The sequence below is a fragment of the Prionailurus bengalensis genome, chromosome E3, assembly GCF_016509475.1.
Source record: "Prionailurus bengalensis isolate Pbe53 chromosome E3, Fcat_Pben_1.1_paternal_pri, whole genome shotgun sequence".
NCBI lineage: Eukaryota > Metazoa > Chordata > Mammalia > Carnivora > Felidae > Prionailurus > Prionailurus bengalensis.
The window spans coordinates 3,131,229-3,154,520 of NC_057357.1; positions in this window are offsets into that span (position 1 = coordinate 3,131,229).

Here is a 23,292-nt window from a genome sequence, read left to right on the forward strand (position 1 = left end):
TGAATTCTCCCCAGCGTCTGAGCTCATTGATCACCTATGGCTTATTTTTCTGTTTCTGGCCTCACCTTGCCCTTTGGACTTGACACTGTGATAGGACCGCACTTTTTTGTCTCGAGCTATTATTGAGTCAGATCAACCTCCCTCCCTGGTTCAGTTGAGCCACAGAACTCCCTCCCTCCGCTCCCGCCGTGGGATTCTCTTCCCTTTCCTAGTACCGTGAATGGGACTTAGATGGAGAAACCCCAGGGTGGGAGAGTCCGAATAAACTGCCGCCACTGTCTCTTTTTCCAGGACCTCCTCTCTCTACTCTCGGCCCTTGACAACTCCACGTTTGCTAACGTTAGCATTTCGGAAACCATCTCCCCCACACCCGCTTTGTGTACCGCCAATCGTTTCTGTTCAGATGGTTTGTGACCCGCCCTCCTTCCACATTTTTTTACAAAGTTCCAGACCAGAACTATGCACTTTCCATTAAAAGCCTATTAAGGGGCGCCTGGGTGGCACAGTCGGCTAAGCGTCCGACTTCAGCCAGGTCACGATCTCGCGGTCTGTGAGTTCGAGCCCCACGTCGGGCTCTGGGCTGATGGCTCAGAGCCTGGAGCCTGTTTCCGATTCTGGGTCTCCCTCTCTCTCTGCCCCTCCGCCGTTCATGCTCTGTCTCTCTCTGTCCCACAAATAAATAAAAACGTTGAAAAAAAAATTAAAAAAAAAAAGCCTATTAAAATGTATCTATTGATGAAAACTGTATGGCTCATCACCAAACACGCCGACTCAAGATAATACATGAAACTTAGGCACATAGCTCATCAATTTGGAGCTACTGGGACTCCATTTTTCTTTTCCCTTAAGACGTTAAGATTGAATCCCTTATAAAATTGGATATAATCTAAATGTTCAACAACACGGGATGGGTAAAGATATGCCCAAGTCCTACTAAACGGTCATGTTTGCGCAGACTATTTAGTGACTCAGAGAGAGGACGTTGAGTGGAAAAGCAGGGTGAAGACTTATCTTCTGTGTAAACCCAACTCCACTGTGCCCTGTGGCAGCCTCGGCTGGGACACTGGCTTGCAGGGCCGGGGACCGTCTCTATCTTCCTCCTGGGCGGTGTCCCAAGTGTGGTCTCTGGTGGGTGGGCACAGGGGAGGAGGGTGGTCAGCAGGAAGTCAGCTGAGGGGCAGGGAAAGGCTGCTGCTTCAAGCCAGGGGCTTCAGGTGGGAAAAAGGCCTTGTGTGCGTGGGCGGGGTGGGGAGGGAGGACGGGGTGGATGGAGGGGTGAGGGAGGCCGGTGGTCTTACAATCACTGCAGTGAGATGCAGCCCCGGTAAATCTCTTTAGGTGCTGGTGCTTGAGGCTTATCTTTATTCCTTAAAGCCTATCTTGATTTTTTTAGACGTGATTTATACCGAGGGACAGAAGAAATAGAATCATGACATGCGCACAATTTACAAGGCTGATTGCATGTACTGTTCATTTACACATGCTATCACGTTCCAAGCACACACGCACACACACACACACACACACACACACACACACACACTACCACAGACATTTGGGGAGCTAACCCTGGAATCAGAGGTAGGATCCTGGTGTTGCCGTGAGCACGGGGCAGGCCAGAGCGCCCAAGGGTTGGCAGATTTTGGATAAACAACACATTTTTTTGTTGTTGTTAGTATAAATATTCTTACTTGTTCTAGCTGGCAACTGTGCCTGGACCTCTGATTTATGAGAAGAAAAGCTTAGGTTAGGATTTACTACGCCCCCCCTGGGAGAGAAAGAGAGACAGAGAGGGAGACAGAGAGAGAGACGGAGGCAGAGAGGGAGAGATCATCGCTCTCTCTCCCCCCGGAGCACAAAGCCCGGCGGGGACTGCCTTTCTCCGATCATAAAGTTTCTCAGCCAATTTGCCCTCCCATCTCTCCCGAATTTTTTCCCTTTCTGAGAGAACTCCCTCTCACCGGCTCCTATTTGCCTGGATTTACATATAATGAACCTCTTCGCTGTCTCCCTAGCAACGGGGCCTCTCACCAAACAGCCTCAGACAGAAACCCGGGCAGAACACCGTTCTAGAAGCAGCTGGCACATTGCCTCCGAACACCTTTTAAACAACATTTAAACAAGCTTTTGGAAGCTCATTTTGTTCCGTTACATATGAACTTCTCCCTTTTCCCTTTTCGGGGGAGGAAAGGCCCACGGATGTTTTTCTTGTACAGACTAGGAGCTGCTCTTCCTTCACCTCCGGGTCTCAGTGACTGGCATGGAGAGACATTTCCAGATTGTGTTGAATAGTCACACAAGCCCGGGGCCAAAAAGGACTGAGGGACACTGGGGGTCGATGAGGTCCACACTTAGGAACAGGAAAGACCAAGGCCCTTTGTTGTGTTCTGCAAACATCGTGCGCTTTGAAAGATTGTGTTTACGAAGTTGCATTTGTTAAGGAATAATAATGTGCTGGAGACTAATTATTATTATTAACCAAAGACATACAGCGGGCCATCAGCACTCCTACCGACCAGCGTTTCCCGCTGAGCGAGAGGATTCCCGGCCAAAGCCAAGGCCAAGGCCAAGGCGCTCTGGTGTCTTCCAGCTGAATGCTGCCGTCACTCCCGTGTGCACGTCCCTTTCACGTGCACGTCACTTCCGCGGAAATACAGCAGCAAAACTGAAAACTCCCTCCCTGCCTGCACGAATGTGGGGGAGGAGCTGAACCTGGGGTGCCCGGTGTCAGTGACCCTACAAGAGACACGCTCCGGAAGAAGAACAGGGTGATGGGGGGCGGGGGACTCGGAACAATCCCACCAACAAGCCCGCAATTTCGGGACAACGGAGAGATTACGTTCTACAAGAGCTGATGCCTAGACGCCGGGGTGCAGACCTCAGCTCTGCCACGTAATAGTTATGTCGCCCTGACCTCGCTGAGCCTCAGGGATGCCATCTGTAAAATGGGCTGATAAAACTGGGGCCAGTTAGGATGCGTGTGAAGGGAAAATGCAAAGTGCGACGCAAACTGAGGCCGGGTCTCGTTTTGTCTGCAGCGCCCTCTGGGCTTCACCCTCACGAGTTACAGCATGGCAGCCAGGCGGTCCTGGGACTAGAAACGTCCTCACGAGAGGCCAGCGTCCCTTCCAGATACCCTCGCAGAAGAGAGAGCAAAGTTCTTTCGTGGAGCCCTCATCGAACCTGCCCCCAGGGTTCAGGGACGCATCTGAATGCTGGGACCACACTCAACCAGTCATGGGCCAGAAGGCGGTTCCAGCTGCCGCCGCCAGGGGGGTCACGTGACACGCGCTGCTGGCTTCTGGGCACAGGTGCCACCCGTTCCCCCGGCTGCCTCCTCCTTCCTCCCGCAGCCCCGGGACAGAAACTGCGGGGCGGAAGCCGGTCCCGGCCGTGACGGTGGAAGGCACCCCCTAAGAATGACGCAGCGGCAGGGAGGCCCCGGCCAGTCCCCGGCCACCCCCTCCCGCGAGACACGTGGGACCGCGCAGAGGTGCGGGGAAGGCGCCGTCTCTGCCGGAGCCGCCGGCGTCGGGCTTCCGCTCCGAGCGGGCACAGCTTCTCACAGGCGGTCGCTAGGCGTTAGGATGAGGAGACCTGGGGAGGCGAACCCTTAACCTGAGGGCCGGATGGAATTCAGACAGGCTCCAAAGCCAGTGCTCCCACCCTAAAAAGAAGGGAGGTTCTGGGACGTGCGACGACACGGATGAACCTCGCGCATGCTTTGCTCGGTGGAAGAAGCCAGTCCCCGGAGGACGGAGGCTGCGCGATCCCACGTCTGTGGGGTCCCTGGCGTTGTCACGTTCCCAGAGACAGAAAGCGGGTGGCGGGGGGGGGGGGGGAGTGGGGAGCGGGTGTTCAGTGGGGACAGAGTCTCAGTTTGGGGACACGAAAAACTCCCGGATGGGAACGGTGGCTGCCCAGCAGTGTGAACGCACCCAGAGCCACTGAACCGCGCACTTAAAAATGGCAAAAAATGGTAGAGTTTATGTCGTGTGTGTTTTACCCCAGTAGGAAAAAATTCAGTGCGGGGGAAAATCCTACTCAGACAAAACAAAACGGGCGCCTGGGTGGCTCAGTCGGTCGAGCATCTGACTCTAGATCTCGGCTCAGGGCCTGATCTCACAGTTTGTGAGTTGGAGCCCGGCATCCGGCTGACAGCATGGAGCCTGCTTGGGATGCTCTCTCTCTGCCCCTCCCCTGCTTGCACACTCTCTGGGAAGATAAGTAAACAGACTTAAAAAAATAAACAATAAAAACGATGCTCCCTCTCACACCTGCCTTGTACAAACTAGGAGCATTTTGTGCTTTTTTCTTCAAGAGATTCTGAGCTCCCCGTTTCCACGGCCCCCGCCCCCCGACCCCCAGGTCCTCTGGGTTCTCATCAGCATCCAGCATGATGGCTGAGTGTCGCTGAAGAGGCTTCTGCTGCTGGGGCCGCCACCGCTCTGCCTACAGCAAGGACTAGAGACAGGCAAGACCCTGTCACAGCTCTCAAGACAGAGGCTGAATTTCTAGTGTCTCGGGAAGTGGAGCCGGGGGGCCTGAGTCGGACCCTCAGCAGCTCCGAACCGAGAGGACCAGGGATACCGTTTCTCCGGGAACGAAACATTTCCAGAGCGCATACATTAACATTCAAGACTCCCCGAGAATATTCAAAGTGTCACGGAGGTCCCGATTTGGGGAGAGGCTGTCCCTTTCCCTAAGTGAAAATGTCACTGCTCTGCCTCCTGAGCGAGGCTCCCAGCTCCCAGCTGCTCTACCCCAGGATCACTGAGGCATCTTAATTAGGTTAAAGCGTTTATACAGCTTTCCTTCCCCACGTTCCTCGGTCATCTCTCTGGGTATTTCACTGTGCGAGGGTTCAAGTTACGAGTCACTGCTTCCCTTCCTGAGGGGCCCTCACAGAAGGGCGAAAAGTGTCCATCTTGCCTTCGGATGCTTAAAGCAAATCTCTGGAGCCCGAGGACGTGTGGGGAAAGAGAACAAGGTTCATTTGGGCCAGTGGTTCTCCGTCCCGGCAGCCCCTCCGGGTATCTTGGGGACCTTTGGCAAACGCAGATGCTACCCCCCCAAACCAATGAAATGAGAAGCTCTCGGGTGGAGCCCCGGCCTCAGTAGCTTTCCGGGGTGATTCTGGCCCCAATGAAAACCCGTGCTCTGGGAGGCTTGCTCCCGTGTGTGCGGTCCGTGGGCCAGCAGCAGCATCTGGGAGCCAGGCAGGGGGACGACCTCGGGCCCCGCTCCTGGGCCCCCCGGATCACCCGACTCAGAATCGACATGTGAGCAAAGTTCTCACCGGACCCACGTGCACGAGACTTCGGGAAGCTTCAGGAGGACCGCCGTCAGGAGGGATCTTGACTGTTGCTGGCGATCTCAAGCCTCACCGCCCTCAACTCTAGTTGTTTGCTCCCCAACTTCTCCCACATCTGGGCGGGACGGGGGCCAGTGATACTGGCCGTCCCAGGGTGGAGTGGGGTGCCTGGGCGTCAAGGGTGACTCCTGCACCGTCACGTGACACAGAAGGGTTGAATGTATACAGAGCTGGGGTCCATTCCAGCACGTAGTGCCGCCTCTCCGGCCGGCTGATGCCAAGATCGTAGTCATTAGTAATAATAGTCACATTTATTGATAACCTACTATGTGGCGGGCACTTGGCATGTAGTCCTTCCTTAACAGGGAAGTCAGCATCATTGTCCCTGATTTGTAGATGAGCTAACAGAGGCTCAGAGAAGGAAGGCACTTGCCCAACAAGTTCATGCAGCTGGCATCGCAGGGGCGGCCAGGGGCTGGTTCCCCGTCGCCCCCACTGCGTTTAGAAGCCTACCGGTAGGAGGTAGGGATGAACAGGGGAAGGGAAGCGGCCGAGGAAGTGAGGGAGGTTGGAGGGGGCGGGACTGTGCAGAGCAGGGGGCCCGGATGAAGTAGAAAAAAATGTGGTTGGGGCTCCTGGTTCCGAAGGATAGAACCCCAACACGCGCGGATGGAATTGCAGAGAGGAATCTGTGGACTCAGCTGAAGTGTCTAGGAGCAGCTGGGCCTCAAGACATAACGTCTTTCTCTCTTTCTCTCCACCTCTCAGACCCGCTTTCCTCTGGGACCACGTCGCTCCCAGGCAGGCTCTGCCTCATGGAGGAGAAAGCGTTGTCTGACCGTGTCCGTCCTACATCGTCTGCTTTGCGGCCTGCAGCTGGAACTTCCCAGAAATCACCCAGACCCTTCGGGTTGACAGTGGTTGGCCGGGCCCTGGTCATCTCCTCCCTGCAGGTAGCAGTGGGACACCACGGGGCCCTAGAAAGCCGGAGGGTGGTTCTCCCAAGGAGATCAGGGCACTGTTACAGGAGGTGGACAGAGAGGCAGGCACAGGGAATGACTGGCTCCACCGAATATCCCATTCTGCCCCCCAGACCGACCTTCCGCCCTCCTCTCTGCTGGGAGACTGATTTCTATGGACTGTATCACCAGATCTCCCTTCTCTGCCTTTTTTTTTTTACAGCTTTATTAAGGTATAATTTGCATGCCCTAAACGTGTACAACTCAGTGATTCTTAGTAATTTAATAGCATCATGAATCCATCACAATCCTGTTTCCAAACATTTCCACTATCCCTCCTTCCCCCGCGCTCCCAAGTTTATTCCAGCCTGTTTGCTGTAGCTCCCGACGAAATCCAGAATTTGCCTCCTCTGGACACGTCCTGTAATGGAATCACACAACACACAGTCTTTCAGGTCTGGCTTCTTTGGCTTCATGTGATGTTTCTGAGGTTCAGCCCTATTGCAGCCAGTGTCCGTATTTTGTTTCTTTTTATTCTGCAGGGCAGTCTGTTGGGTAGACACGCCACATTTGGTTTATCTCTGCACCAGTTGACGGACATCTGGGTCGCGTGCAATTTGGGGCTGTTTATGAATAAAGCTGTAACGCACATTCGTGTCTAAGTCTCCGTGTAATTCTCTTGAGCGGGTTCTGAGGACTGGAATTGCTATATCACACGCTAAATTTATGTTCAACTTTTAAAGAAACTGTCAAACTATTTTCCAAAGCTTCTGTATCATTTCACAGTCTCGCGAATGAGAGTTCCAATTTTTCTACATCCTCGTCTATACTTGGGATTGTCTGCTTCAAAAAAAAAATTATAGCCATTTATTAGGTGTAGGGTAGTGGTATCTCATTATGGTTTCAATTTGGGTTTCCCTGGTGACTAATAATGTTGAGTGCCTTCTCATGGGCTGATTAGTATGTCGTCTTTAGTGAAATGTCATTCAAGTCTTGGCTCATTTTTAATTTGGCTAAATTCTCTCTTTCTTATTGAGTTGCAAGAGTTCTTTGTATTTTTTTGGATACAGTTCTTCATCAGATATGTGATTGGCAAATATTTTCTCCCAGACAGGGGCGTGTCTTTCATTTTCCCACTGGTGTCCTTTGAAGTGCAAAAGTTTTTAATTTTAATGATGTCCCGTTGATCAGTTAGCTCATGCTTTTGGTGTCAGGTCTAAGAACTCTTTGACACGAAGTCTTGAAGATTTTCTCCTATGAGCTCTAGAAGTTTTATCATTGTAATTCCTACATTTAGGTCTATGGTCCATTTTGAATTCATATTTATTTATTTATTTTTATTATTTTTAACATTTATTTTTGAGAGAGAGAGACAGAGATGAGTGGGGGAGGGGCAGAGAGAGGGGGACACAGAATCGGAAGCAGGCTCCGGGCTCCGAGCTGTCAGCACAGAGCTCAACGCAGGGCTTGAACCCATTGTCCTTTTCCCTAGTGAATTGTCTTGGCATCTTTGTCGAAAATCAATTGACCGTAGTTGTAAGGGTTTATTTCTGGAGTCTCACTTCTGTTCCATTGGTCAATAAGCCAATCCTTCTTCCAATAGCACACTCTCTCCGTGACTGTAGCTTTATAGTAAGTTTTGAAGTTGAGCCATGTAAGTGCCCAATACATTTTAGGACCAGCTTGTCAGTTCTGCTGGGGTTTTAACTGGTATTGTGTTGAATCTACAGATCAGTTTGAGGAAATTGACATGTTACATCTATGGTAAATCTTCTATTCCATGACTAGGGAGCGAGTCTCCACTTTTTAACATTTTTGTTCATTTTTCTCAGTAATGTTTTACAGTTTTAAGTGTATAAACTTCACACATTTTTTTTGGTTAAATTTGTTCAAAATATTGTATTCTTTTTGATGCTATTGCAAATGAGCCTTAAAAAATTTCATTACCAAATTGTTCATTACTGACTTAGAAAAATACAATTTATTTTCGTACATCGATCTTTTATCCTGTACCCTTGCTAAATTTACTTGCTCTTAGAAGGATGTGTGTGCGTGTGTGTGTGTGTGTGTGTGTGTGTGTGTGTGTGTGTTGATTCTCTAGGATTTTCTTTTTTTTTTTTAATTTTTTTTTTCAACGTTTATTTATTTTTGCGACAGAGAGAGACAGAGCATGAACGGGGGAGGGGCAGAGAGAGAGGGAGACACAGAATCGGAAACAGGCTCCAGGCTCCGAGCCATCAGCCCAGAGCCCGACGCGGGGCTCGAACTCCCGGACCGCGAGATCGTGACCTGGCTGAAGTCGGACGCTTAACCGACTGCGCCACCCAGGCGCCCCTCTAGGATTTTCTACATACAGAATGATGCCATCTGTGAATGAAAAGTTTTACTTCTTTCTTTCGAATATGAGTGCTTTTAATGGTTTTTTTCTTTCGCCTTATTTCACCAGCTAGACTCTTCAGTGCCGTGCCAAACAGGAAGGGTGACAATGGACATCCCTACCTCATCTCCGATCTTGCCAGAAAGCATTCTGATCTTTTCCCATGAAGTGTGACGTTAATGGTGATTTCTTGTGCTTCCACAGGTTGAGAGGATTCCCTTACATTCCTATTTTGTTGATGTTTTTTCTTCACAAATAGGTGTTGGTTTGTCAATTGCTTTCTCTGTGTCTACTGAGACGATTCACCATCTGGGGGTGCCATCTGTTTCCTGCTAGGACCCTGACTGATGGCAAATGCTCACTGCACGATGAAACGTAAATCATGGGGTTCCCTCTTCCTGCATCGATGGATCAGTGCACCGACTTGGTGCCTCTTATCCCAGCTTTTTGGCTTCCACAGATTTGGTTTTAAAATATATCCAAAAACTGTGGGATGCTCCCAGTGTCAAAGGGGAGGCCTGATTTCCCTCCCTGGGTGTGGACTGGACTTAGTGACTCACTTCAGATGAATCGAGTACGGCAGAAGGTGTACAATGATGGAGGTGGGGCTGACAAAACAGAGATTTCTGGACCAGGGGCAGGTGTAGAGGTTAGGTCCCATAAGGACGCATTATTCCGGGAGTATCTCTGGTTTCCGAATTTCCACTCAGTGTCATCTAGCATCCCGTCCATCCCAACATGTCAGGTCTTTGATAAAGTGTGTTCTTCTAAGAAAGGAACCCAGGGTCATGGCCTCCCAAGACTGACGTGCTGAGCAGGTAACCTGACGCTGACACGTGAGGCCGCCCACATTCGGCCCCCACCCGGTGTTCTTTCTAGAACGCCAGACAGCAGGGACACGCACACTCTGCATTTTGATCACCTGTGGGTGGATGGGCTGTTTTCTAATGAGATTCTCTGCCCAGCCCCTTCTGCTGGAAGTTTCACCCAGGAGGAAAGATCTGAAGCACTGTGTCAAAGGTTATAAAAGCATTTACACAGCAAGTGAAGTCTTGCTTAACAATTGGCACTAAAAACAAAAAAAAAAAAAAAAAAAAGAGGAAGAAGAAGGAGACGAAGGAGAAGGAACTATCTGCCTCAGGCTGGGGCCCTGCACCTTAGCATTTGTGTAAAGTGAAAATAAATCCCTCTTTTCTGGGAAGCAGAAGGTTCCTATTCACCTCTGTTCGTGTACAATTAGATACTTTCTCATCTTCCTTGCAAGTAGAAGTTGGTTTATCGTCCTAAGAGATAGGAAACTCTTAAGTAGCCTTGTGTATGTGTCAGAACATTCCAGACACAAAGGACAGAACCCCAATCCAACCTTAAGTAGCCTGAGCAAAACAGGTAACTTTCCTGTCTAACCGAACCAGAAAAGCAGGCAAGAATTTAGCCAAACAAAGGGGATTCGAACGACATCTTTTATCTTGTTTCCTCTTCTCTCACATTAATTGCCTTCATTCTCTCCCGACACAGCTGGACCCACGGCCAGACGGATGTCCCCCAAACGTGACCTCCTGTCGCATACATCCAGCTCTCTGCCTGATACCGCCATTGGCATACCTGGCGGGGCTCGAACACTAAGGAGCGTGAAACTCGGCTCCTGATTTGCTCCTACGGCTTGTGCTTCGTCCTCCAGTGTTTCCCTGTCAGAGTAGGTGGCACCAGCCGCCAGCCGCACATGCCGGAAACCTCTCTGACCTCTGCCTCCCTCATCCCCTCAAGGTCAATCAGTAAGTACTCTAGCCTCCCCCCGCCCCCCCCCCCCCGCACCTCCCCGTCCCACTTCCTAGTCAGAGCCGTCCTCCCTCCCATGGGGTTACAGTAACTGCCTTCTAATGGATTCATCCCCAACGGTTCTTACTCCCTCTGATTCATTCTGCATTATGGTCACCCTAGAGATCCTTAAAAAACACAGATTGGACTGTCAGTCCCCCGCTCTGTACCCTTCAAGCACTACTGGGATAACACCCCAAATCTTTACAAGAGCGTGATCCTACCCCGCCTGTCTCCCCTCCCTCACCTGGAGCCGCTTTCCTCTTTCCTCCAGCCCACGGTCCTTCCCACCCCATGGCCTCGGCACATGCTGGGCCCTCTACCCAGACGTTCCGTTCTGTTTCATTCCCGACTTAGTTCCCACGCACACCTCAGAGGTGGTGTGTGGGTTTTAAAATAAGTTCACGAATTCTTTGACGTTCCTCCTTCCCAAATGGAGCGCAATTGTCCCCTGTTTTAATGAACATGGCAGAAGAGACCAGGGTGTAAAAGGCATTGGGGCTTCCTCCTCTTCTCTCCTGGATTGCCTGCTCTGGGAGAAGCAGGCTGCCATGTTGTGAGGGCACCCTCAGGAAGCCGCTGCTTGAGTCTACAGAGGCCTCCGGCCAACAGCCAGTGAGTGAGTTTGGAAGTGGATCCCGCCGCCCCACTCGGGCCCTCAGATGAGCCCCCAGCCAGCTGCTTGTCTGCAAGCTCGTGACTCAGCCAGGGACACCCCGCCATGCCATGCATGAGCCCCTGACCCACGGAAAGAGAGATAATTAAAGGCTTATTGTTTTGAGGCACACAGCTCTGTGGTAGTCTGTTACACAGCAACAGATGATTGATATGGTCATTTCCTACCTTATTCCCTTTCTTTTTAAAAAAATTTTTTTTTAATGTTTATTTATTTTTGAGACAGAGACAGAGCATGAACAGGGGAGGGTCAGAGAGAGAGGGAGACACAGAATGTGAAACAGGCTCCAGGCTCTGAGCTGTCAGCCCAGAGCCCGACGCGGGGCTCGAACTCACAGACCACGAGATTGTGACCTGAGCCGAAGTCGGACGCTTAACCGACTGAGCCACCCAGGCGCCCCATCCTACCTTATTCCCTTTCTTCGCTCCTCTGACATTTACAGTTAAGTAAGTAGCTGGGGAACTCACTGTGGAGAAATGTCCACTGTGGTCCCCACCATGGCCTTGGGGATCTGACCCAGGTAGGTGCTTACGGGGGTCACCACACACACCCAGCTGGTGGTAGTCCAAGTCTGCTGGGAGGCAGGATCAGGCCAAACAAAACAGACACCAGAAGCCCATCATTTTCAATGCCCTTTCCTTTACAAAACAAAATTATTTCCTGTGATAATCACGCAATAATTAATACTTTCTTGGATCATTCTTTAGTTTTAAGGCGAACAGCAACAACTAAAGACAAACTTTTAGGGGCGCCTGGGTGGTTCAGTTGGCTGAGCGTCCCGCTCTTGATTTTGGCTCAGGTCATGATCCCGGGGTCCTGGGATCGGGTCCTGAGTCAGGCTCCACACGAAGATACAGCCTGCTTGGTGGTCTCTCTCCCCCTCTCCCTCCGCCCCTCTCCCGTGCTCCTGCTAAGTAAAAAATAAAATAAATTTTAAAAAAGCATAAACTTTTATTTTAAAGATATTATTTGAACTCCATGAAATGAAGGCCTTATTGAAACACAGGAACGTGCAGGGCCACGGGGGTGGGAGATCTGACTCGTTCCTGGAGCCAGCAAAACCTGGCTAACTTCCTCTTTAAATGAGCGCACACGGGGGCGCCCGGGGGAGCTCAGTCGGCTAAGTGTCCCTTGATTTCGGCTCAGATCATCATCTCAGGGTTTCCGGGTTCGAGCCCCACATCAGGCTCTGTGCTGACAGTGCAGAGCCTGCTTGAGATTCTCTGTCTCTCTGCCCCCTTCCTGCTCTCTCTCTCAAAATAATAATAAATAAAATAAAATAAAATAAAATAAAATAAAATAAAATATAAAATAAAATAAAATAAAATAAAATAAAAATAAAAATAAAAATAAACGAGCACCTGGTGCTGTGTTCCTGAGTGTCGGGGCCACCCATGGACCTGGGACTTCTCCGCATCACCCTCCGCGTACGATATGAGGTCTACTCCAGGACGAGTCACAGACATGCCGACCTGAAGCCAGGCCACTCAGCCATCACCGCAGGAAATATCTACAACTTAGGCCGATGAAAGATTTGGGGAGGGCGTGTGTGTTACCGCCAGCACAGTGCAGAACTACCACAGGGCGATAATAAAAAGTAGACAGACTTGAAAACATTTTTTTTTTTTGATGTTTATTATTTTTGAGAGAGCACGGGTGTGTACGGCGGGGGAGGGGCAGAGAGAGAGGAGAGAGAGAAAATGCCAAGCAGGCTCCGTGCTGTCAGCGTGGGGCTCGAACTCACGAACCATGAGATCATGAGCTGAGCCGAGATCGAGAGCCAGACCCTTCACCCACTGAGCCACTCAGGCGCCCCAAAAAAGCAGATAGACTTTTAGGTGGTTTTAGAGCTGTTTGAAAATCCTCTACAGACAGTGCACTCTCACTGCATGCAGGCTCCTGGGATGGACAGCTCCCACCCTAGGCTGACCTTCTGGAAGGACCGAGGAAGGAGGCGTCCAGTTACGAGCTATGAGCATGACACCACGCTGGGAATGTTTTTTTCACACATATGGGGGCGGCGTTAGCGGTCTAGGGATTTGGGGACATTCGTACAGACACACTCTTCGAGGATCTTTGCTCTGCCAAGGACAGATCTGCTCTGGGTGGGGACAGCCAGGTCGTGGGTGTGGGCCACCCCTGTCTCGCTGCCCGGCACGCGCCCCGCTCCCCCCCACCCCCAGCAGAGTGCAGGCTTGCGGAAGACGCTTTGGTTGTCGTCAGGTTACAGCTCCATTTCCTACGCGGAGTCCTTAAAACACATTTAAATATTTCAAATTGTCTCCAAATTTTTTTAGAATTCATAAATTTGTAACAGTAACAAGATCATAAAAGAAAAAGCTTGCCCCCGACCAATAGGAGAGAGAACTGACTTATTTATATGTTTATCATTTTATTTTCATTTCCCACCTGGATAGTCCCCGGAGATTTGATTTCTCGTTTCCTACAGAATCCAAAGACACAGAGCAGCAGTCGGTGTTAAATAATCTTTACTCTACACCTGTTCAAACTACCTGCAAGAGACACTAGTCATTTGTCCTTATGCACAAACATCAATCCGGGGAACATGAAATTTTAACTATCCATAAATATTCCAACATCCGTTCACACGGAGCATCTAATTCCAGCATCAAAATGCAGATAGGCATGAATAGATATTTGGATTTATGACAAAGGGAATCTCATCTGGAAGCCCCTCCCAGGTAGGTCTGGGGGCTGGGTGTGACATATTTGGGATGATGTCTGTTTCCCTCTATTTCTATCAGGTTGATCCTGTAATCCTGTTTAATTAATAATACACGTTGCACGTTTCTCCCCCCCCCTTCCCATTTAAATTATGTTTGAAATGAGATGGCTGGATGCTTCTTACAAAAATGCCTTGAAAAATAAGCCGTGTCAGACATGAGTGATTTATTATCACTCAGAATGCTGGCTGGGGAAGTCTCAGAATTGATGTCGCTTCCTGCTGGCATTTCTACGACGAGGACAGTCCAGGGTGCTCTCCTCCTGGGCCCTTGCACGCATGGGGAGGCAGCTCTCACATGCTGTCTCCCCTCCACTGTCTCCCGCTTCCTCACTCCCCTTTGCATGAAACTTGCCCCAGCTTTTGGAGGGCATGTGGAGCCTGACATGAGGCTCGAACTCATGAACCATGAGGTCATGAGCTGAGCCTAGATCAAGAGTCAGACCCTTCACCGATTGAGCCACTCAGGCACCCCAAAAAGCAGATAGACTTTTAGTCGGTTTTATAGTTGTTTGAAACTAGAGACCAGCCACTATGCCATAAAGTCAACGACCAGGAGAACAGAGATCCCATGGTCTGGAAGACCTCAAATGAGTTGCATCACACTGACGAGTTCACAGGTTAGCGACCTTCCAAGCCAAGGTTCTTGGACACATTCTGCCCAAATCACAGGGTCGCTGTGCTGTCGATAGTTTGCTCTGTCGGGAATACGAGTGATTATTTATTGAGCACGTACTATGTGCCATGCACTAAGCCCAATACAGGAGCGATCTCACTCCTCACTCTTCACAATTGGTATTAAGGGCATCCCTATTTCACAGGTGAGAAAACTGAGGAACCCAGCAAGCACGCAGCCCGTCCAGGAGAGAGACCCAGATGGCCAGAGTCCAGACTCAACCCTTTCAATGGACTATTGATTACTAGTAACCAGAGCTAGACTTTTCTGAACATTGCATGCCAAGAGATGTGCTAAGCCTTCCATAACTACTGCTTCCTTTTGTCTTGGCAGGACGTACAGGGACAAAGATTGTTGTCCACATTTGACAAGTGAGGAAACAACGGAGGCTTACAGAGTGAAGTCAGTTGTCTAAGGGAAGCCCTACGGCCAATGGGAGGGCTGCCATCTTCCCAACTCCTTAGCCCCTTGTGTCACTCTGCTTTATTGACACGGCGGATGGCATGGTGGGGGGTCGGTCCCAGGGGTGAGATCCCCCTAGAGCTCTATTTTCAGTTTCCTTCAATCTGGTTCCTGTTCCCTTTTCTGCACAGTAATGCCCCCAACCGAGAGAGCCAAAGAGTAATGAAGAGAAAACGTTCATGAGCTACCGTTCTTCTCCCCCACCCATCCGACTGAGTGGATCCAGCCTTTCTGGAAGCACCTTGGGAGTCCCCAGTAAAGTGGACGGTGCACGGAATCACGGGCCAGGAGTTCCAGCGTGAAAGGGCGTACTGAATTCCTAGGGCTCCTTTTCTTCCCCCAGCAGGGCAACGTTTCGTGGCAGGTCTGGTGGAAGGGACTGACGTACTCTGCCCAAGACAGGTAAATTTCCTACTGAAATGCTCTCTCCTGGAACCGTGAGCACAGAAAGCAGCGAGCTGGCTGTCTCTACAGTTGCATCCAAGAGACATTGAAAAAAAAAAAATCTGGACGTCGTAGGCGATATTGATTCATACATACGCAGAGACCCAAATCGGAACGGGAGGGTAAAAAGCAAATCAATGAATAAATGCATTTCTTCTGCTCCCGACCTTAGATAATGTGTGCTGATTGAGGGCCTTGTCACTTATTCATAAAACCAGTGTTAAATATTAATTATTCGGCAGATGGCTCGGTCCCAGGAGGGGCCGCCACCGCCTCCCCCAAGGTGCTCTGGGGGCTCCCACAGCTTCCCCACCCCCACTCTGTCACCCAAGCCCTCGGACAGATTTAGATTAGAAGTCACCAGGACTCTGTCTCTAGCAGCATGATCGTGGACAGGACAATTACGGAAACAGAATTCATTGTTCGAACAGGCTGAGCTCATAATATCAGTGTGGATTTAGAAAAATCACTTCTTGGCCAGGAATTAAAAATAGCTCTCTCCCCCACCCCCGCCCCCACCCCCCTCTTTCTCTCTCTTGCCAGATTTAGAATCGGAGAAACCTTGATAGGTCACCTCCTAGTTAGTATTCCTGTGGTAACTCCGATTTGCAACATGCTTGAGAGTCATTTTCTTTTAAAATACCAGTTCTTTACAACATTCCTGGGACGGAGTTCCAAGTTATTAGCTTAGTTTTAAACGCACTGGGGGTGGAGACACAGAAGCGGGAGACCTACCTACCCAAGGAGCCTAAGGGACCGGTTTGGAGACTGCACGTTAGGACCTCACCCCCAAATGTGAGCACTCAGTGAGAGGGGAGCCCCGGCGGCTTGTCCTCAGCGCCCCCCCTTTGTCTATCTTCAATGGGTTCTCTGCCACCTTGGAATTGAAGAAGAAAAATCCAACAAGGGCCCGTATGGTGCTGTTTGGTAACGGCCGCGGGAACTGCAGCCCAGGGACGGGGCCGAGCCCGGAGCAGGACTTGGGGGACCCAGCACTCCACTCCGTCACCTGCACCCCACCCCCCGGCCGAGCATGTTGACGAGTGCCCCCCAAATTCATGTCCACTTGGGGCCCCAGGAGGTGACCTTATTTGGAAATAGGGTGTCGGCGGATGTATTTATTTAAGATGAGGTCACATGGATTAGGGTGGGCCCTAAACCCAACCACGGTGTCCTTATAAAAAGGCCACGTGAACAGAGGAGGCAGGTCACGTGCCAGGGGTGGGGAGACAGAGATGGGAGTCGTGCGTCCACAAGCCAGGCAGCGCCCGCCAGAGCCGCCAGGAGCTGGGAGAGGCAGCAAGGACCCTCCCCTGGAGGCCGCAGAGGAAGGGGGGCCCTGCCGACTCCCCGGGTTCAGCCGTCTGGCCTCCAGAGCGATGAGGGAATAAACTCCTGTTGTTCGATGCCCCCCAGGTTGTGGTCCTCTGTTCTGGTGGCCGCAGGACCCCAACCCGTTTGGATGTGACCCTGCTCCTTACGGACCTTTGTCTCCCAAGGGGGCTTCCTGTCCTGGGCTGTGGTGTGGGCACAGGCGAGCGGTCACCGGCGGAGCAAGCCAACATTGCTCTTCTCGCTCGGGAAAGCGTATTTACACAGTCCAGAACTGCCAGCCGTTGGCTAAGTTAGGGAAAATAAAAATTCCTGGGGCGCCTGGGTGGCTCCGTCAGTTAAGGACCCGAGTCCTGGTTTCGTTTCAGGTCATGATCTCACGGTTCATGGGATCGAGCCCCGCATCAGGCTCTGTGCTGACGGTGCTGAGCCTACTTGGGATTCTCTTTCTCTGCCTCGCCCCTGCTCACTCTCTCTCTCTCAAAGAAATAAATAAACTTAAAAAAATAAAAAATTTAAAATAATAGAAATAAAAATTCTTGGAAACAAACAGTTCTTTCTGACCAGGGCCTGGGGTTGGAACGGGTCTCCAAACTAAAAAGTTGTTTTCACTTGGTCTTTTTTCTTTCCGCCTGCCTACCTGACGCCCTTCTCTCCCCCCACCTTCCTTCCTCTCCTCTGCCTCCTCTTTTCCCTCCTTGAACACCACCTCCAACTTGTCTGAGTAGGAGCTACGTGATTCTGGAATCTAAGCAACAAGGTTTGAGAAAGCCACCTCAGCCCTCCTTCCGAGTCCACACATATCCCCTGACAAAACAAGTCCTGAAACCCCACCGGTTCAAAATCACGGAGCGACAAAACCATACTTGATGGAAGCTTCCGGAATGTTAAGGACCAGACTCCGAGAGGCCAGGGTTTCCGCCATCATCTGTTGTCTCTGTCCCCGGAGAGACTCCCCGGCTCCCCGCCCACCTCTGTGAAGCAGACAGGTGACTACCACCACCTTATGGCCTCAGAGCAAAGTACATATCGATGGCTCGTGATGAAGACAATGACAGTTTGGGCACAGGGAGGTCAAGCTCTGTTCTTGTCACGTCTTTTTATTTCCCTCCGCGCTTGGGAGCTTTGGAGACGCGTTGGTGGTGCAGAGGGAAGTGCGTGCCAAAAGAATCCTCTGGTGCCCCCTCAGACCTTCTGAGAAACAAGCATTTGGAATGTAATGTCACCGCCATAAAGAACTAGGTTATAACCAAGCTGGTATGAGCTGCCCCAAACCTTCATGACCACACGGCCTCTGTTTGGAACCGCCGCTACGCGAACACACGGGTGTTTCTCTTACAAAGCACCGCTCATTCTGCTCAGCTAATCGGCCCTATCTGCCTCCTTCCTAGAAGGTGGTTCTACAAGTCTGTGCATTTCACCCACGTCACTCTTGGCACAGGAAGCATTTCTATCGGGTGCGGTGGAAGTCCTTACGTCCATTAGAGGGCAACGCGCGAGGCAATCCTACCACTCGGAAATCAGAAGAGGAAATTATACTTACAACAGGGAATTATTGTAATTATATATAATATACATATAATAATATACATATTATAATAATTATAATAGGGAAAATGACACCGGCTCGTACTCACGCACTTAACTGTCAAACTGAGATCTTTAAGATGACGAGCCACGCACCCGCGGGAGAAAAATGAGGAGCAAAAATGCCAGGACAATTTATTCCGAGGATTCTCTCTCAGGGAAGGGGTCGCATTCCGCTTGGTGATCATCTCCTAAGAAAGCCGTGGCTAACGGAGGAGGAAGGATCCGGGCTAACTCAGTGTGAGGTCAGGGGGTTCTGGCACCGGGGTTCGGGCTCCCAGACGGGAGTCCCGGTTCACACCTGCTGCGGAGCGGAGTCAGGGAACAGAGGCGGAGGGTGAAAGGAGACCCCCCCCCCCCACCACGCACACCCTGCAAGTGCTGAACTTCTCATACCGCTAAGGGTAGATATAAGAGCTGGTTCGAGCCAGTAGACGAAACGGACCCAGAGGGTCCTCCCCAGCTCCCGCAGCTCCCACGGGCAGCCCTCCCCTGGATTCGCCATCTCGTCCCGGTGGGGATTATTCTGAACAATTAAGGCAAAACTAGGTATTTTCTCGAACGAGTTTTATGTCACAGAGAATCATTGCCAGGTTTTCCTCAATGCCGCGTGTAGGCTGCCCAATAACCATGAGGCTAAAAGTGTATTTTAGGGAGGAGGGAGGGGAGAAAGGAAAGAAGGCAGAGGGGGAGCGCTGGAGGGGGAGCGGGGTGGGTTGGCCTACATCGTGAGCACCCAGGACGGCACCTGCAAGCGAAGTTCTCCTTGACCCCATTCACGATGCCTTTTTCTTACAGGAAAGCATTTAGTCCCCAAGCCCAAACCTGGAGTTTCCATTCCACTTAAATACCCCGACACCCGCCTCCCCCAGCCGGGGCGCGTCCTTGCTGGCTTCCCCTCTGCCCACCGTCTACTCAACACACACACACACGCGTCTCGGCGACCACGTCCTCGTGGGGCGCCCCAGCCACCTCCAAGCCGCCCGCCTCGCTTTACCCCCGCCGCACAGGCTCCCGGCTACACCTGTGCATCGATTCGGTTTACAAAAACTGAGCCAAGCATCGATTCTCCCGCAGTCCGCCCTGGGCCACAAAGCAGATTCATCTGAAAACAGCCCCCGCCCTGCTTCCCTCTCCCTGGCGGCCCCCTTGGCTTTCCTAGGAGGCTGCTTTAGCAGGTCTGCGGCCAAGGCTCCGCTTGTCCTCTAACTTCCAGACCCGACCACGCCTGGTCCCGCAGCCTCGGTGCCTCCCTAAGTCGTGTTCTCCCCGTGCATCTGTCAGACGTCTGTCCGCCCCTCGAGACACCCCCAGCAACACCCCCTGCAAGTCCCCCCGCATCTCCGGCACCTGCAGCGAGGAGCTGGGCCGTGAGGCTCCCAGACCCGGCTCCTCTGAGGGGCCATGCTAGCTGCAGGGTTCCCTACCGGGCGGCCTGGGTGATGCTCATCCCGGCTCGGTTTCTCCCTCTGCTCGCTCCTGCTTCCTCTGCCTCGCCTCCACGGTGTTAGCCCCACGGCACTCCTCCGTGGACGTCCTACAGCCGGAGCTGAGCCCGCCTATCTCGGAAACCTGGCCTGGACAGCACCTGAGGCCACCTTGGCATTTGGGAGGGGAGGAGGGCAGCAGGTGTGAGCTGGTGAAGGCTGATGGGAGGAGGAACGGAGCGCAGGGTCCACGTCCGAGCCGAGGCCCCACGCTCGGTCTTCTCCGCAGCCGGGAGAGGGGGAGCCACCCTCTGGGGCTGCGGGTGGAGGGGCAGGATGGGGAAACAAGAGGGCTCGCTCTTGTCCCCCCTGTGCCGGCAATTACGCAGCTCCTGTGACCTCGGTTCTCTGTCCGGTCCCCTTACTCATGTGCCTCCCAGCTGCATTGACCGTGCCCTTTATTGTCTGCGTCCTTGCTGACCCGAGGGCCTGCCCCTCCCAGGGCTCGCTGATTCCTAGCGGTAACACCATTCACCACGTGTGAGCCATTCGGAGGCACCCCAAGCAGCCCAGAGCCCCTGCTCCAACTCCCTTCTCTACGGGGCTCTCACGCTGTGGGCCGCCGTCCCCCCTGCCCTCATCACCAGAGCTGGGTACCAGCCCGCCGGGGGCGGCCCCTGTGCCCTGGGGCCGCTGGAATGATTCAAATTCGCCAGGCCTGAGCCGACTCGTGCTGTTCATCCTTGGGGGGTGAGCAGACTGGCTGGCTGTGCCCATTAGACCAGGAAAACGATGACTCACATGGATCAGCTGGCCCAGGAAGGGCCGTGGCCTGGGGCACATGTGTCTACAGAAGGAGCAGGTCCCAGAGGGCTCGCAGCTGAAAGCTGTCTGGCCTCAGCATTGCCAGCAGCTGGAGTGATGGGCTTCCTGCTGAACTTGGTGGGGCTCACAGCGGGGGCACTGCGGTGGCGGGGGGGGGGGGTGCGGTGTGGGGAGCACAGGGCGGGGCACAGGGCTGGGCACATGGCAGGGCTCGTGGCGGGGCATCGCAGCCCCCCACCCCCTTCTCATTGAGACCACCCTTCAATCAGTAAATCGCCGTTATTAAAACATTCCCTTGTTTATTTCGTTTTGCTAAGTCTTATTTGAATTCATGTTATTTCCACATTTGCTGATATCTCCGGCTGCATTAATTGCCGTAGAGAAGGAAAACGTAACTGTCGAGCGCGCGAGTGTGCTGTGTTAAGTGATCAGGTTATCGGCGTTTCGAATGCCTGATGTTACGCAAAGATACTCGGCAGATTGTTATATGGGTGTTGGCGAGAGTTTTAGTAATTTTCAGGAGTTTCTTGGGGTTTTTGAACGGCCTGGAATGCGTTGTGATATTTTCCCGCTTAAAATAATGGAATACAGGGGCGCCTGGGTGGCGCAGTCGGTTAAGCGTCCGACTTCAGCCAGGTCACGATCTCGCGGTCCGGGAGTTCGAGCCCCGCGTCGGGCTCTGGGCTGATGGTTCAGAGCCTGGAGCCTGTTTCCGATTCTGTGTCTCCCTCTCTCTCTGCCCCTCCCCCGTTCACGCTCTGTCTCTCTCTGTCCCAAAAATAAATAAACGTTGAAAAAAATTAAAAAAAAAAAATGGAATACAGTCTCCCGTGATCCCAAACGCTGCTCCGGGACACATTTGAGGGGGCAGCTTGGGTTGGTGTTTCACTCAGCGATGAGGCAGGGGAGGTTTAGTTTCTACTTTTACAGTCCTGCCGAGCTGTGAGCACAGAGCCGGATGCGGGGCTGGAACCCACGAGCCGTGAGATCATGACCTGGGCCGAAGTCAGATGCTCATCCGACTGAGCCCCCCAGACGCCCCAAAGGGCATGCATTTTGAACTTTAACGGAGAGCGTAGGGCTAATTCCCGTTCAAAGCTTGCGGCGATGAACACTCTTTTATAAGGTCTGGGAGCACTGGTTCCCAATACACTTGCACGCACTGGAAGCCGGTACCCCTTAATCGTTGGTTAACCAATGAAAAATGTGTTCTCATGATCAGTTCAACTTGCTTTTCCTCAATGGGTTGTAAGTTCGAGCAATTTTCCTCAAGCGCAACAGGCAATTTTGACTTCCTTTTCCATGCACCGTCTGTTTGTAGGTTTCGGGACTACTTTTCTCTCAAGTCTTGGTTCCCTGACCCATAAGCTGGGGAAACACTGGCATCTGTCTCTTGGGTGTTGTGAAGGCTTCCTGAGTTTACAAGGCACGTGAAGGGCTCGGCAAGGCGCCTCGCAACAGGGAGGGCACCACCGTTACCGGGGCACAGAGGGTGCAAGACCCCAGGGGCTCTTTGGTCTCCACACGGCGGGTCGGGCCTGGGAAGGGAAGAGGCCCGGTGAAGACGAGAGCACAGCCACGTCGTGGGCTGGTTGAAAGCAGAAGGCTCTAGCAGGGAGGCCTGGAACAGGCAGTGGAAATTTCAGGAGCTAAGCATGGAGAACGGAAATGGGGAGCGGCGTCGGTGGGGGACTTGGGGGGGTGTCAAGAAAAACGGGGCTGGTCCTGAGCGGTAGCCATGGGAATAATGTACATGATGCAGCCACTGTGTTCCAAGTACTTTGCCTCCACAACATCCGAGTGAGATGGGGCCACCTGATTATCCCCATCCTGAGACTCAGAGGGGTTAAGGGATTTGCCCAAGGTCACACAGCATGTGGATGGCAGGGCAGAAACACGAGCCCAAGATCGTCTGACCTCTAGCCCCTGAAGTCTCCTCTGTCCCATCTTAAGAGACGGAGCTCACTGGTTTCCAAGTGACGCCCCCCCCCCCTTAGGCAGAGGGACCCCTGATGACCTGGGTCACACCCAGAAGCCCAAACTCTTGCCTTTTCTTGGTTTCTTTGCTAGAATTTTAGGAAGAAAACCAGAAGCTCCCCAAGTCACTGTGCAGCCTCTGGATTTCTAGATCAAGCGGGAGATGCGTTTGTTACCACACTAACGAGAGAAGAAACGGACCGAAATGCTGAGTTTTGTAGGGAGTGATTGGCTGCAGGTGTCAGTGATTAGCAAAGAATGAGCCATTTGATGTGTGTAGACACAGGCTTCCCAACTTCCTATTCAAAAATAAACTTTGTGGGCATATTGTTTGGAACAGCTTCTGCTAATGCATATGTCTATCTTGATGTCGTAATTCAGCATAAATATTTTAAATAAGTCAATAACGTTGTCCTCCAGTGGCAGCACACAAATGAAATTTTCAAAAATGAAGGAAGAGTAAAAGATTTTTTAGTGAGCAAGGCAGAAACGTGCAAGCCAGCCACATGGAAATTACGGCTTTCTTGCTCTTTCTTTTTTCCTCCCTCTTTCTGTTGGTTTCTTGGGGTATAAATAATTCACCTTCAATATCCCGTCCAAAGCAGGTATGGAGCAAATGAAACAAACAGAATGCCAGTGGATATCTGCAGGCTTTGGAAATGGCATTAGAAATCCCAC